At 34.4% G+C, this 13,003-nt stretch overlaps 1 protein-coding gene across 1 annotated transcript in view; it reads left to right on the forward strand.

Annotated features, from left to right (window-relative positions):
• The first annotated feature begins 5,468 nt into the window (after positions 1-5,468).
• The window catches only part of LOC105361751 (facilitated trehalose transporter Tret1-2 homolog), a 21,638-nt gene continuing 14,103 nt past the window's right edge, over positions 5,469-13,003 (forward strand). Inside the window, exon 1 of the mRNA XM_011499003.1 lies at positions 5,469-5,518. The gene's annotated coding sequence lies outside the window, so the exon portion shown is untranslated. The remainder of the gene's footprint in view (positions 5,519-13,003) is intronic.

Below are 13,003 nucleotides of genomic sequence, written 5' to 3' on the forward strand. Positions count from 1 at the left end.
ATTCAAATTTACTTCTATGTGGATGATAAAAAAAAAAAAAATTTTTTTTTTATTAATACTAATTAATTTCTGTGTATTGTATGAGAATAATTAGTAAATAAAAATTTAAAAAGTTAAATGACAACGTACAATTAGCACATTAAAATTTGCTTCTTATTATATACATTTATATTAATTATTTACTACCTAATGGCGAAATCTATAAAAATGAATATATATATATATATATATATATATATATATATATAACCACTACTTCATTAAGTAAAAATAATAAGAAAAACTAAATTAATTATTAGTGTGATTTGATAAATATTTGTCAAAATATATTAAATATTTAAATACCATTTAAGGTACATTAACATATTTTCACAAGCTTTGTAACTTTTCCATTATGACAATTTAATGCTTACTCTTCATTATTAGTTTTTTAACACCGATGGGAATATTTGTAGACTAATTAAGAAATTATTTGTATGTTTTATATATAATTAGAAGCAGATCGTTCAAGTCATTGTCATCGTTTGGGTGTTTATTATAAATAATAATAATAATAATAACAACAATAATTACTCGAATGTAAAATTTATTTTTCAAATTTTAAGGAAAAATAATATTTATACTGTGCTATCTGAAAACTGCAATGAAATATGTAAAAACGTGAAGTAGTAAATATTAGCATTGATATAAGATTTCTAAATTTTAAGTCACCGTTTTAAAATTTGTTTAACAATACTATTTTTGGAATGGATTGGAAAATTGTAGTAATTTGTACTTTATCGATTTTCTTATAAACACTCCTTTACACAATATTTTTTCATCATTGATCCAGTACCTTTATTATAAGATACCTGTTTGTCCTCTATCATTTTATACGAAGAGTATTTTTATTTTTTTTTTTTTCTTAAGAGTTTTCGATGTACTGATAAAATTCTTATAAATTGTAATCAAACTTGACGAACAACCAAAAAAATATTTACCACTCTACCTCATTCTCTCTCTCTCTCTCTCTCTCTCTCTCGCTCTCTCTCTCTCTCTCTCTCTCTCTCTCTCTCTCTCTATCTCTACTGCACTATTTATCATAGATATTATAAAATGTAAAAATTTGTTTTTTTTTAAATTCCAAACATAACTCTAATGATATTCTTGACATTTTTCAATATAATTTTCAATTGATACCAAGTAGAGTTTTTTTTTAACTTTATGCTATTGTTAAAATATTGTTGAAATTACAAATATATAATTTTTTTTAAATGTGTTCAATAAATTATAGCCGTCTTTTTTTTTTTTTTGTATAAATCAATTTTACTCATTACATTAATATAGACACCTGTGATAATTTATTCGTATTCAAGAATAATAATTTAACATCAAAATTACCATTCTCAACGTAACAATTGTCATTTGCATTTTAATTCAAATGTTCATAAAATGTATTATAGTAACTTACACTATTTGATACAAATATTGTATTAAAGCGAAAAATTTACAATTGGATGATAATTCGTTTGTAATTAAATTTTAAATCAAAATATGTAAACTTCGTCATTTCGTATGTCACGATGAAGTAGATAATTATTGTAATATCATTGTAATAATTGTATCAACTTAATACTGCTAAAATGAAAAAGTAGCATATTTTATATTTTTCTATTATCGGAGATACGTAAATATTTTATTTGTAAACAGTGGATTCTGATAAATAAATGGAGTGTGAAAAAGTCTGAAAAATAATTTATATCAATTGAATGACATTTAAATGGAAAATTTTTTTGAATAATATTTGAGAACTATAATGGGTCTTCATTAAAGCAGAAATAACTAATTACGCCATACATTTAGATAACTAGAATTATGGCCGTACAAATAAATCGCTTAAGCTCAACGTTTTGACGAAACATCATGACGACAATATCAAGCTTATCCGTAGGCATATCATTTATTTATACAATACCGTTACGTTAACGCTTTACAAGTTTTTCGTTTATTCGTAACAGAGATTTTACTATAATAAATTATTTGTCGAATGAGGCTTAATAAAATAAAAATGAAAAATACGAAGTAAAGCGTCGTTTTCAGACGAACGGTTTGTATTATTACTGTGCACTGGCATATCAAATCATAATTAAGAAGGCATTTATTTAATGGATATTTAATTTATTCGAGTACAATGCATTTTAACGTAAAACCGAAAAGATTTATTTAAATAAAAGCATACCTCCGAAGCTTAACACTGCATTAATTGGCAGATATTTTATTCTATCGAATGGTTCATACATAAAACAGTCGATACATAATGCCGCAACATAGACGGCACATGAAAATTATGCGAGCCATCGCCAGTACGACCGGGGCAATTAGGTTTTATTTGAATTGATAAAAATTTAAATCGATAAAAATCGAATTATAGATATTTCTAATTGCCAGGGCTTCTGAAAAACCGTCTCTCAAAGAACTTGAGTCGCTTATATCTCTCTATCATACCGATGCATCACAAACGATGCAAATGATTTAGTAATCAAACGGTCAGAGCGAAGCCAATGGAAAATGTTCCACTACGAAGTGACCGCCTAATACCGCAGCGGTACATCATCCCACCCATACACCCACCCCGTCTCACCCATAGCATCAATGATTAGGCTTATCGCCGTTAAAAGAATACTCTTTCGACTGTTCGTCCGTCGACGCACGAGGAAGACGAAGAAACGTCCGAGGCAAGCACGATCAAAGAGAGAAAGAGAGAGAGAAAAAGTCGTACCCGCAGCCAAACGTAGCAATAGGTGGGAATGAAAATTATGCGAGGCGGAAGAATTTCGCGCGATCGTGTCTGCGCACAAATAAAGCGCCGGGGCCGACGCCGTACTTTCCATCGGGTGCGCGAAAAATTCTAATCGTGTCCCAACGAGCGAAGGCTGCGAGATGACGATAGTAGGAAGCTGCAAGGTAGGGAAATACTCGCCGCTATTTTCCGGGAGAGAGGGGGAGGGGGGAGGGGGGGAGCGAGGCGATAATCGAAGGTAACGGCCGATCGCGTGTATACGTGCGACCACGCGTCACAAACTAATAGAAATATTTGGAAAAACATTTGCTTTTTATCTCCTCTCACCGCCATCTCCACCGCCACCACCACCACCACCGCCGCCCCCCCCCTCTAACCCCTATCCCTTCCCAGACGCCGCCAAACGCCCGGTGTTGGGCTTCGCCTACCCAACAAATTTCATATCCCCGAGCTTATAGAATCCAATGCTTACGTATTTGCTTGCTGGCGGCTGCTTATTTATGATTCTTCGGCTTATTATGGAACTCGAGAGGCGCACAGCTGGATCGGTGGTGTGCTTGCATTTCCAGAAGATTGCTTTTATTAATAGTTTGCATACGCTCCTGAGCAATAAAGGTATGATGAAATATTGAGGGGGTTGATAATTGGGTAAACAGACTTTGGATATTTGGATCGGGAATCGTGAATTTTCAATTAGCTCGATATTTAGCCACTTTTACCGGTAGTAATTCGAAGAGATTAGCAGTGATTTAATCGAAATAAGCCGAATTCTTACGAGCATTGCTTCGCTCATAAACAAACATTCTTTCATCTAGTCTAACGAAAGCGAAAATTCTATATTCCCTGGTATTATATTATCTTATTCTTTTCTTTTTTTCTTTTTTCTTTTTTTTTTCTTTGTTTTTCTTTTTCATAAATGACATCAGATTTGGTAAAATTATCTCTGAAGCTCGTACTCCGTAATACCTTGGGAAATGTTTTTGAAAGAAAATAAATAATAATACATCTGTTATGAAATCTGACACCGAATTTTCAGTGTTTATGATGATAGTGACCATTAGATTTTTTTATGGATTAAAGCAATCATAATAGTTTCCCCGTGTACTAATCATAATCATAACGTTTAGACAGAAAAGAAATCGCGGTAAAATTTATTTCTACCCAATAACATTGAAGCGCCGATGAATCTTTCAGAGCATGAAGTAGGAATAAGTGAGTAACGGATTACTATTAGCAGCGTAACGTACACGATATTCACTATTGTATTCGTTTAATTTATACCAACGTACTTTTGGATGGAATTGTAAAATTAAATGAAAAGGTGGGAGAAGAGCACTAAGCCAATGAAAAATTATACACATTTTTTCGTAATAAATAATCGAGTAAGCAATAGATTAGAATAAAAAAAAGAGAGAGATTCATTTTTCTTTTTTATTTCCTTTTATTTTTCTTTTATTTTTTTCTTCTTTTTTTTTCCTTTTTTTATCGTGTACACCTACTTTATTCATGTTACAAATATTTCATCTGTTGCCTTATCTCTAATTTATTATTTCTTAACGAAGCGAGTGAGACAGAGCGTAAAATAAAGTATTACAAAATTAAATTAATCAAATATCATAAATATTTTAACGATAATAATGAAGGCGATGTTATATAAAAGTTATTCAAGGTCATTAATATGTGAATAATTGACAAGAAGCGTATTTTACTAGACTATTAAACATTATTCTTTTCCGCTCTCGACCATTGTTCCCATTATGCCAATTGCCGAATAATGCAAATTCATTACTAATCCGAACACATGCTTAAATATTTTTACTAATTAGAGATAAAACGAAGCGCAGCATTAATTGGTTCGCGCCTTTAACAGCATCGATAGCACACTACTTATGGTCCAGGCGTGAAAGCCACTTGTAACTTTCGCCTACCATTTCGCCGTTTGAGGACCGAGTGGCTTCTAAGATTATGGTAATACGACACATCATACTTTCTTTCCCCGACAATGTCTCGCGGTATCTCATTGGTGCCCAGTTTTCGTGAGCCGAGCGGAGATTTACTGTCCGTACATTGGACTGGACGGGCTTGCCATACACGAGAAACGGAATCCATCATATCAGTCGCAGCACTTCTCTCTCTCTCTCTCTCTCTCTCTCTCTCTCTGTCTTTTAAATAGTCAATGTGCTTTTAACGGAAGCTCGAAAGCTGTGGTCCCCGTTGTTTCGACCACATCCTCGGCGACGCGCCTCTCGACGAGATAGAGGTTGGAGAGGGGCAACGAGGAGGAGGAGGAGAATGGGGTGGATGGGAGGGGGACGAAGGTGGCGGCGGCGGCATCTCCCTTCGGATTTAAAAGCTTCGGCCGCTCGCGGACGCAATCCAGTCTACGACGCCGAGGCGCACTTACGTTTGCCCTCCTCCCCGCCTTCCCTCCCTCTCTCTCTCACTCTCTCACACTCTCACTCTCACTCTCTCTCTCTCTATCTCTCTCTCTCTCTCTCTCTCTCTATTTATCTATCTATCTATCTATCTATCGATCTAGATTTCTCTTTCCGTCTGTCTCCCTATAAACGCTCAATCTCGTCTAAACGCACGTAATCTCACTCTTCTCATCACCTAATCAGTCAGTATCAGTACTTCCGTTGGGAGCAGTGCGCACGCGCCGCGCGGCAATTTCGAGGTGTGGAGTGCCGGGCCGGACCGGACCGGACCGAGACGAGCCGGAAGTGAGTGACTGACAAGGTAATGCGCGCGCGTCCACACGTCCAGCCGATCGATTAGCGGGAGGACCGGGAGCTTTTGCGACACGCGTGTGTCGTAGAAAGACGAAAGATCGTATGGAGAGAGGTGGACTGGTGAATGGGTGTGGAGTTGCTTTGGCGATGGGAATGTTGACCGAAGGTTTTTGGGAGCCGCCGAGCCTTCGAATGACAAACTGCTTCTTATTGCTCGATAACAGTGATCTGCTACTTTATTAATTTTAATCGTTGCGCTTTGGGGAACGATGGGCTCACGGAATGCTAAGTAGCACATTTTTTTCAGTGATACGGCATTTTAAGGTTTGGCAGGATATGCTTTCGTAGGCGTGAAGCGTACACTAATTGCGCCATTACTAATATTAGATTATAAATACTTGTTGTCCGAATGCACGAAATTTGCCCCGATCGGGCTGCTCTTCAGCACCTACTGAATCTACTGAAATTTTTCGTCTCTCCCGCATTGCATAAAGTGAATAATATTATCCGATATATCACTCGAATACATATCACGCGGAACTTTGTGTATTTATTCTATATTTTATTATACTTCTGTTTTTTAAAGAGTATAATTACGATTTTAATGTTTGCCCAAAGATTATTAAGCTTGTAAAATCAAAGTGACTTAAAATAATGTCTAAGCCTTCGTTAATATATTCATACGAAATTTAAAACATATTAAATTGATATTTAATTTTAATGTTGCTTGATATGCAGCTTTAGTTGGAATTTGATATTACAAATAGTGAATATTTTTTTTTCAATAAATCATCATGAAACTTGGGAGTCACTTAAAAAGAATTTCTCGAAAATTTTTTTTCTTTTTTGTTTTTTTTTTTTTGTTTTTTTGTTTTTTTTGTTTTGTTTTGTCGCTGCTGTAGAAACTGAGATTTAAAAATTCTCTTACCGGTAGCATCTGTTGACGGAATTTTTATTTCATTGTTAATTTAATTCGATTAAATCAGTAATGAATCTATACGTACGCACGCGCACGCGCACGCACAGGCACACGCACACGCGCGTGCATCTACTCATTTCGCCCTATTCTTTTTAAACTGCTGTCATTCTGTACATTTTGCTTTTAATTACATCATGCCACGAATCAACAGAATCACGTAAATATCAAAAGCATTTTGCAACTCTAATGATAACAATTTTTTATTATCTTACCAGCAGTCTTATGCTGCAATAAAAATATTTCATTTGTACCGCAAAATTTTGGAATTTCATTAACTCATGCAGTCAGTACAATAAGTTATAATTTAATTCTCATATTTATTAGCCAATTAATGGTAGACATTAAATATTTACAAATTTTTATCTCATCTATTATATTTATGTATGTAATTATAGTTAATTTTTTTATAACTATAAATCACACGGTAATTATTATAATTCCCTATTGATCGCAAATGTTTTTAATGATATCATGGCGAATAGAAATCAACCTTAAAAATTATCTATATATAATTCAATTATAAACAACCTATATTGTTGTAATCTATAACAATTAAATTAACTCGTGAATTTTCTTATAACAAACAGTTTATTGTGTAAAATTGTTTGTACTCGTGCCATTAACAGTAATAGCTTAATACTCAAAGAAACTATGATTCTGTTTTATTTCCAAGCATTTCGTATCGAATATTTCAAATATATTAAATATGACATAAAAGCAATTGATATGATATTCTATATAGAATATCTGTTATAAATTCAAGAAAAAAGAAATTAAAAAATTTCTATCCTTATCTCTGTCTTTCTCGAATCTATCTCCGTCTAGATTATCTATTATCGAAACAATATTTTCAATTTAATGCTTTGGCAAAGGCCTTTGAGATTTTAATCGACGAGTCTTTGCTATTTAATAATTTAGAGCGCTTGATAATTTATGAGTAGGCCACATATAGCGTACATTCGATTTTATTCTGATCGCCTTTTCTCAATCATCACAACAATGAAATTCCGGACAAAACAAAAGGTAATGAGCCACATTAAAAATCGTTGAGCATACATTTTCGTTTTATGGGAATACAATTCACGAGACGTATGAAAAGATAATGTAGCGTTGCACGTGGTTTAACAAAAAATACATTATAAGTGCACGTAATTTATCGGTTTAAGTAGACGTGTAAAATGTCCATTCGACGTAACTGTCAAAGCCAGTTGGAAATTACCTGGTAATCTGAATGTGAATTCACGCGTAAATCCGCTGGTTTTTCCTATAAATTTATATTAGCTTGTGCATAAAATTGGCACTAGCATTTCACACATACATAATCCATTAAAGATGATACACATTGCTAATATATTTTGCGCTTCCACTATAATAGAAAAGGAATGTGCTCTTGGAAAATACTTTCCCCTGTTATTGTTACACTCTCCGCACGCTTTTATGTGAATACCCTGTTCTGCATAGTGGCACTCTTTGTGCACTCTGTCTGAAGTATCTTTGTTCTCTTTTTTATTTTTTACGAAAATAACATGAAAATAGTATTAGTCAGAGCCGCGAAACAAAGACACGTCTATCATGAAGTAGGAATATTTTTTCAAAAAAAATATATTGCCCAAAGTCCCATAAGAACGATTGATAAGACGCGGTCGTATATTAGAGAATGAAAGAAAGTAAAGAAAAAACGGAGAACAATTATATAAATTGCTCATCTACGTGTATTATTTTAGTAATTCAATATTCATAATAGAATATCAAACAAAATCATTGTAAACCATCGTGTTTGTCGTGACGTCACTTCAGATAAAAAATTGTAACCTGTTGTATGCAAGACGAAAACATATTGTTTTTTCATCTTTTTTTAAACTATTTAAAAGAGCAATTTGCCTATTATCTGTCTAAATAATGAAAACTTAATAATAATTTAAGCGAATTATGATGATTTTACAATCTGTGTAGTTAATAATAAGATTATATAACTGATAATGTAGTTTGAAAAAATAATATATTTTATGTGTCGAAGATGAATGAAAATTAAATATTTCGTCATGTATTATTAAATGATACTATCTAAATAATAAGTTCCGCTGGGATTTTCTTTCAATTAGTTTATTCGATTAAGAAAACAATAATGCAACTTTAAAATGAATTAATATTACATCTGTTGATAGTATATGGAATTATTACAATTTTTATCGACGAGGACATGCTATGCTTTTTTATTCTTTTTTTTTTTTTTTTTTTTTGAAACTACATTATATTTTTACGATACTGATAATATCGTTAAATTGATAATATTACACTGGACTGTTATTGACTATTTAAAGTATTAAATTTTACATCTTCGTGACATATGTTTTTGGTGAGCCAAAAAAAAAACATAAATACTCTTTTGAATAATAATTATAATTAATTATACAAATTAAAAATAAGAAAACGGTTTTTTCATTCATCCACAAAGTAGAAAGAGAAATTTTTTAGCTTCGAAATTATTAAGAATTTCTTTTATTTTCATTGTTAGTTTAATGATCTAAATACTTCTTCTTTACTGAGAATTCCTTATATTTGTAACGAGCTTTGAATGCATGATTGGCCAATCATTATTTTTTTGTCTCGTCTGTCCTTATTTGTTTATACATATTTTCGTATTCTCAAGTGTAGGCTTTCTGTAAATTTTTATATTCTAAAGTCTTGACCATTCTTTTATATACAAATGTGTCTAGAATAAGTAATTCCTTTCAACTTATTCTCTGTCTACGCTAAATTCGACCATTAAACGACTCAAAGGATAACAGGTTTTTTTTTCATTTTTACTCTCCTGTCATAATTAATATTTAACATTACAATATGCCGAGCCATTAAAATATTATTTTTGTGCATTATCATAAGTTTTAATTTCGATTTAACTTCTTCGACAATAAGAAACACAACCTCATATTAATAATTAATATCTAGCTGATAATTAATCGCAAATTCCTCTCAATCATTAATGGCCGAATTGATTTTTATGCATAAAAAAATATTTAATGCTTTGTATAAAACATTGTAGTGCTTTTTAATCACTCCATTAATTTACATTTATTAATTATCAACTATAATAATAAATTTGTTATGCTACGAATTTTATACGTTGCTACTACATTTACTTCATCGAGCACGTAATGATATAAAGTACATATCAATAAATTAAATAAACCAACACAATATTTGTATTTTTATAAGCTTCTAAATTCTCTTTAATATAAAAATTTGCTAAAAATTTGATGAAATGCACAATTTAGAATTTCGTTGGATAATGATAATATTATAATTTTGATATATTCAACTTAATTCTAATAAATAATCGACAATCATATAAAAACCGACAAATTATTATTCAGTTGTTGTACAGAAAAAAATAAATAAATAAATAACAATAATATAATATTAATTAATAATAATAAGCCAATTGATATATATACGAATTGTCTAAAGTACACGAGTAATTAAAAAGTTAAATAAAGGAAGCATTTTTGTACAAAATTAATATTATAAATTTAAATATTGAAAATCTTCTTTACACGATAGTAACAATAAATTAACATATTTACGTAGCATCGGTACAATTATGCCTTTTCAAGCAATACGTAGCCCTTACCTTCTTTATTCGCAAATTCAAATACTAATAGTAGTGCGTAACCTTGAATTATGCAATTCGGGGATAATGTAATGACGAATACATAAATGAAGCTGCAATTTTTTCGAAACCATCCTCTGCCAAATTAACAGAAAGGATGATTAAAAAATCAGCATAAGGCGTTCTTGGAAATTTAATGAAATAAAAGCAAAGATTATATGAAATACCGAGTGGGCAATGGTGTAATATGGAATATTCAAGAGCTTTTTCAATATTCGATGAAAAACTAAAGCAGCTCTTTTATAATAATAGTCTTCTTGCACCTTGGGAACTTTTTATGATCGGTACGCTTCACTTTAGCAATCGCCGTATAAACTAAGAATTGCTTTGCTCGTACTTAGTCTACGATAATACACTGAAATAAATAAAGAGAAAGAGTTGCTGGGAGGAAACGAGTCCGTTCGAAGATGGGAAAGCGCGAGATTTAGAAATTTAAAGTAGTGTCGCGTGATGATATCGCGATAAAAATATTCACGAAGCAGAAAAAGACGGAAAAGACCGGGCCGTAGCTCCTCCTCCACGCAGTTTCTCAATAACAACCAATTATTCGCTCGTTAAACTCGGCTTAATTTTCAGATCCGAGCATTATTCCCCTTCCCAATATTCCCTCGCGTCCCGCCCTCCGGCGCGGAGGCTGCCGATTCGTTCTGGAATTTAAATTTTCGGTGGACGCGGCGATGCATTATCCCGAGCGGATGCCGTCGAATAAGGAAGCCAGGGAAGCCATGAAAGCGGCTCCCGCAGATTATTGAAAATCAATTCGATCGTCGAGTGCGTTGCTCGGCAATTTAGATCCGTCTGGTCCGATAAGAAGGAGGATGGAAAAGAAATGTTGGAAAGGGAGGACGGGGATGGCGGGAGAGAATGGTGAAGGAGACGCGGTAGCGTCCTGGCGGACGAGTCTGCCTCGGCTCCGGTCTACATCGATCCAAGTCCACGACCCACTTTCCCGGCCGCGCCGAGACTTATAATTTTGCCTCGATGAACGCGATCTTATTTGCTCCGCGATTCGCATTATGGGAGGATGATGCCGATGTAACGCGGGACCGAGATGGACACTGGCCCGCCACTAACTTCAAAGCCACGTGAAACGATCCGCAGATTCTCCTCTTGGCGCGACATTCGGGGAAAGGAGGGAGAATCTGACTGTCCTCGTCGAGTATCGACTAAAATTGGTGGTGATGATGGACGGAGTGATGGGGGTGGAGGAGGAGGTGTATGATGAATGTAGAATTGGCGTAATGGGACGATGGGACGGCGAGTGGTAGGATGTCATAGAAACATTGCAATCGATGATACAAATAATTCACGATAATTCTTGAAATAAAAATAAATATAACAAGGTCTTAATAATAATGCAATGTGATGATAACAGATGTTGGTCGATCAAGAAGCATAGCCCGTAAGAAAAAGTCACGAGTTGTTTTGTTCTTTACTTAAAGTCAAAGTAACAGTGTGACGGAAGTTTAACTGTTAGTTTAGATGAACGAGATTTCATTTATCTTAAGACCCATACAACGACGCGCCCCCTTTCCCCTAATTTATCGGGTAAAAAGTAATTAGGCGATATTTAATTTACATTTTGCAGAAAGTTATTTATTACGTTATTCGACTATCGAGCGAGGTATCTTCTCGTCGGTACCACAATATATAACAAAAGGTATTATAAATTATAAAGTAATTGTACGAATAAAGTACTTACTGTCATTCATCAACGATGAAATAATACATCGGGTGACAAAAGTATAAATCGGAAAAAAGTCTTACTCTTAAGTTACTATTAAGTAGTTACTATTAAGTATCCATTGCCATTGCACAAAACCAACTCACCGACATATCATAACGTAATCGTAACGACCACCAACCAAGTCGCTCATTCGTTAATCAACGCGTGCGAGACCATAAAACGCTAATCAACATTAGTAGTTAATAACGTCATAGTTCCTTCCTCGCCAAGAGAGCAAATCGACCTAACTAAAAGGTCCATAATAACAAAGTGACAAATGCCGACGTAACAAGGCCAATTAAAATACGACGCGTCACGCGCTCGCGAACGTGCGAGTCTAACCTATATGCGCTCCAAATCTTTTTCCCTTCAATTTTGAGAAATGACGGCTGCGGGTGCGAGGCACGGCTGAGATAATCCTAATGCAACTCGCGAAATTATAAATTAATTCTAAGGGAGTCGCGCGTACCGTCTTTGCCGAAAAGGGAATGGGAGAACTTAATCCGCGCTGCAATTTTCATCTAAAATGTGGTGCCACGAGTGCGGGAAGCACTTATTACTCACCGTCACGGGGAAAACATTATTGTTACACGCGCTCTTAATGGAAAGTCGGCCGCGTTTCATGGGCGTATGACCTTTTTAGGGCGTAGGAGGAGGAGAATTCGAGTGCGGTTGGCAATTATCGTTCCGCATTGAGAGAGCTCGTAGAGTCCACTCGTACTCGCGAGTGGCATCCTCATTAGTTGGTTAAATTCAAACATGACCGGCAAGTTCCACGCGTTCGCGCGACAATAATATGGACAGAGCGTTAAATGACTTGTGTGAAAATCTCGGCGTGGTTACGCCGATTAAAGATTAACAAATTTCGATTGCAAAATCCGCGGGAAAGGAAGCGCGCCGCAAGAAAAGAAAATACCGACCGATAATGAACGTGTACTGACTTAATCAATTGCATAAGCACGGAACATCCCGTCTGAATTCGACATAACTACGACGTAATTACGTGAGTCTTGACTTTTCTTGGTAAAATTGAAGCGCCGACGATTGTTTTCGCGATCGCGATCCAAATCGGCAGCATTTTTGCGCACCGGAAAGACGGCGTTTCCCTAGCAGAGAG

The sequence above is a fragment of the Ceratosolen solmsi genome, unplaced genomic scaffold, assembly GCF_000503995.2.
Source record: "Ceratosolen solmsi marchali unplaced genomic scaffold, CerSol_1.0 scaffold2, whole genome shotgun sequence".
NCBI lineage: Eukaryota > Metazoa > Arthropoda > Insecta > Hymenoptera > Agaonidae > Ceratosolen > Ceratosolen solmsi.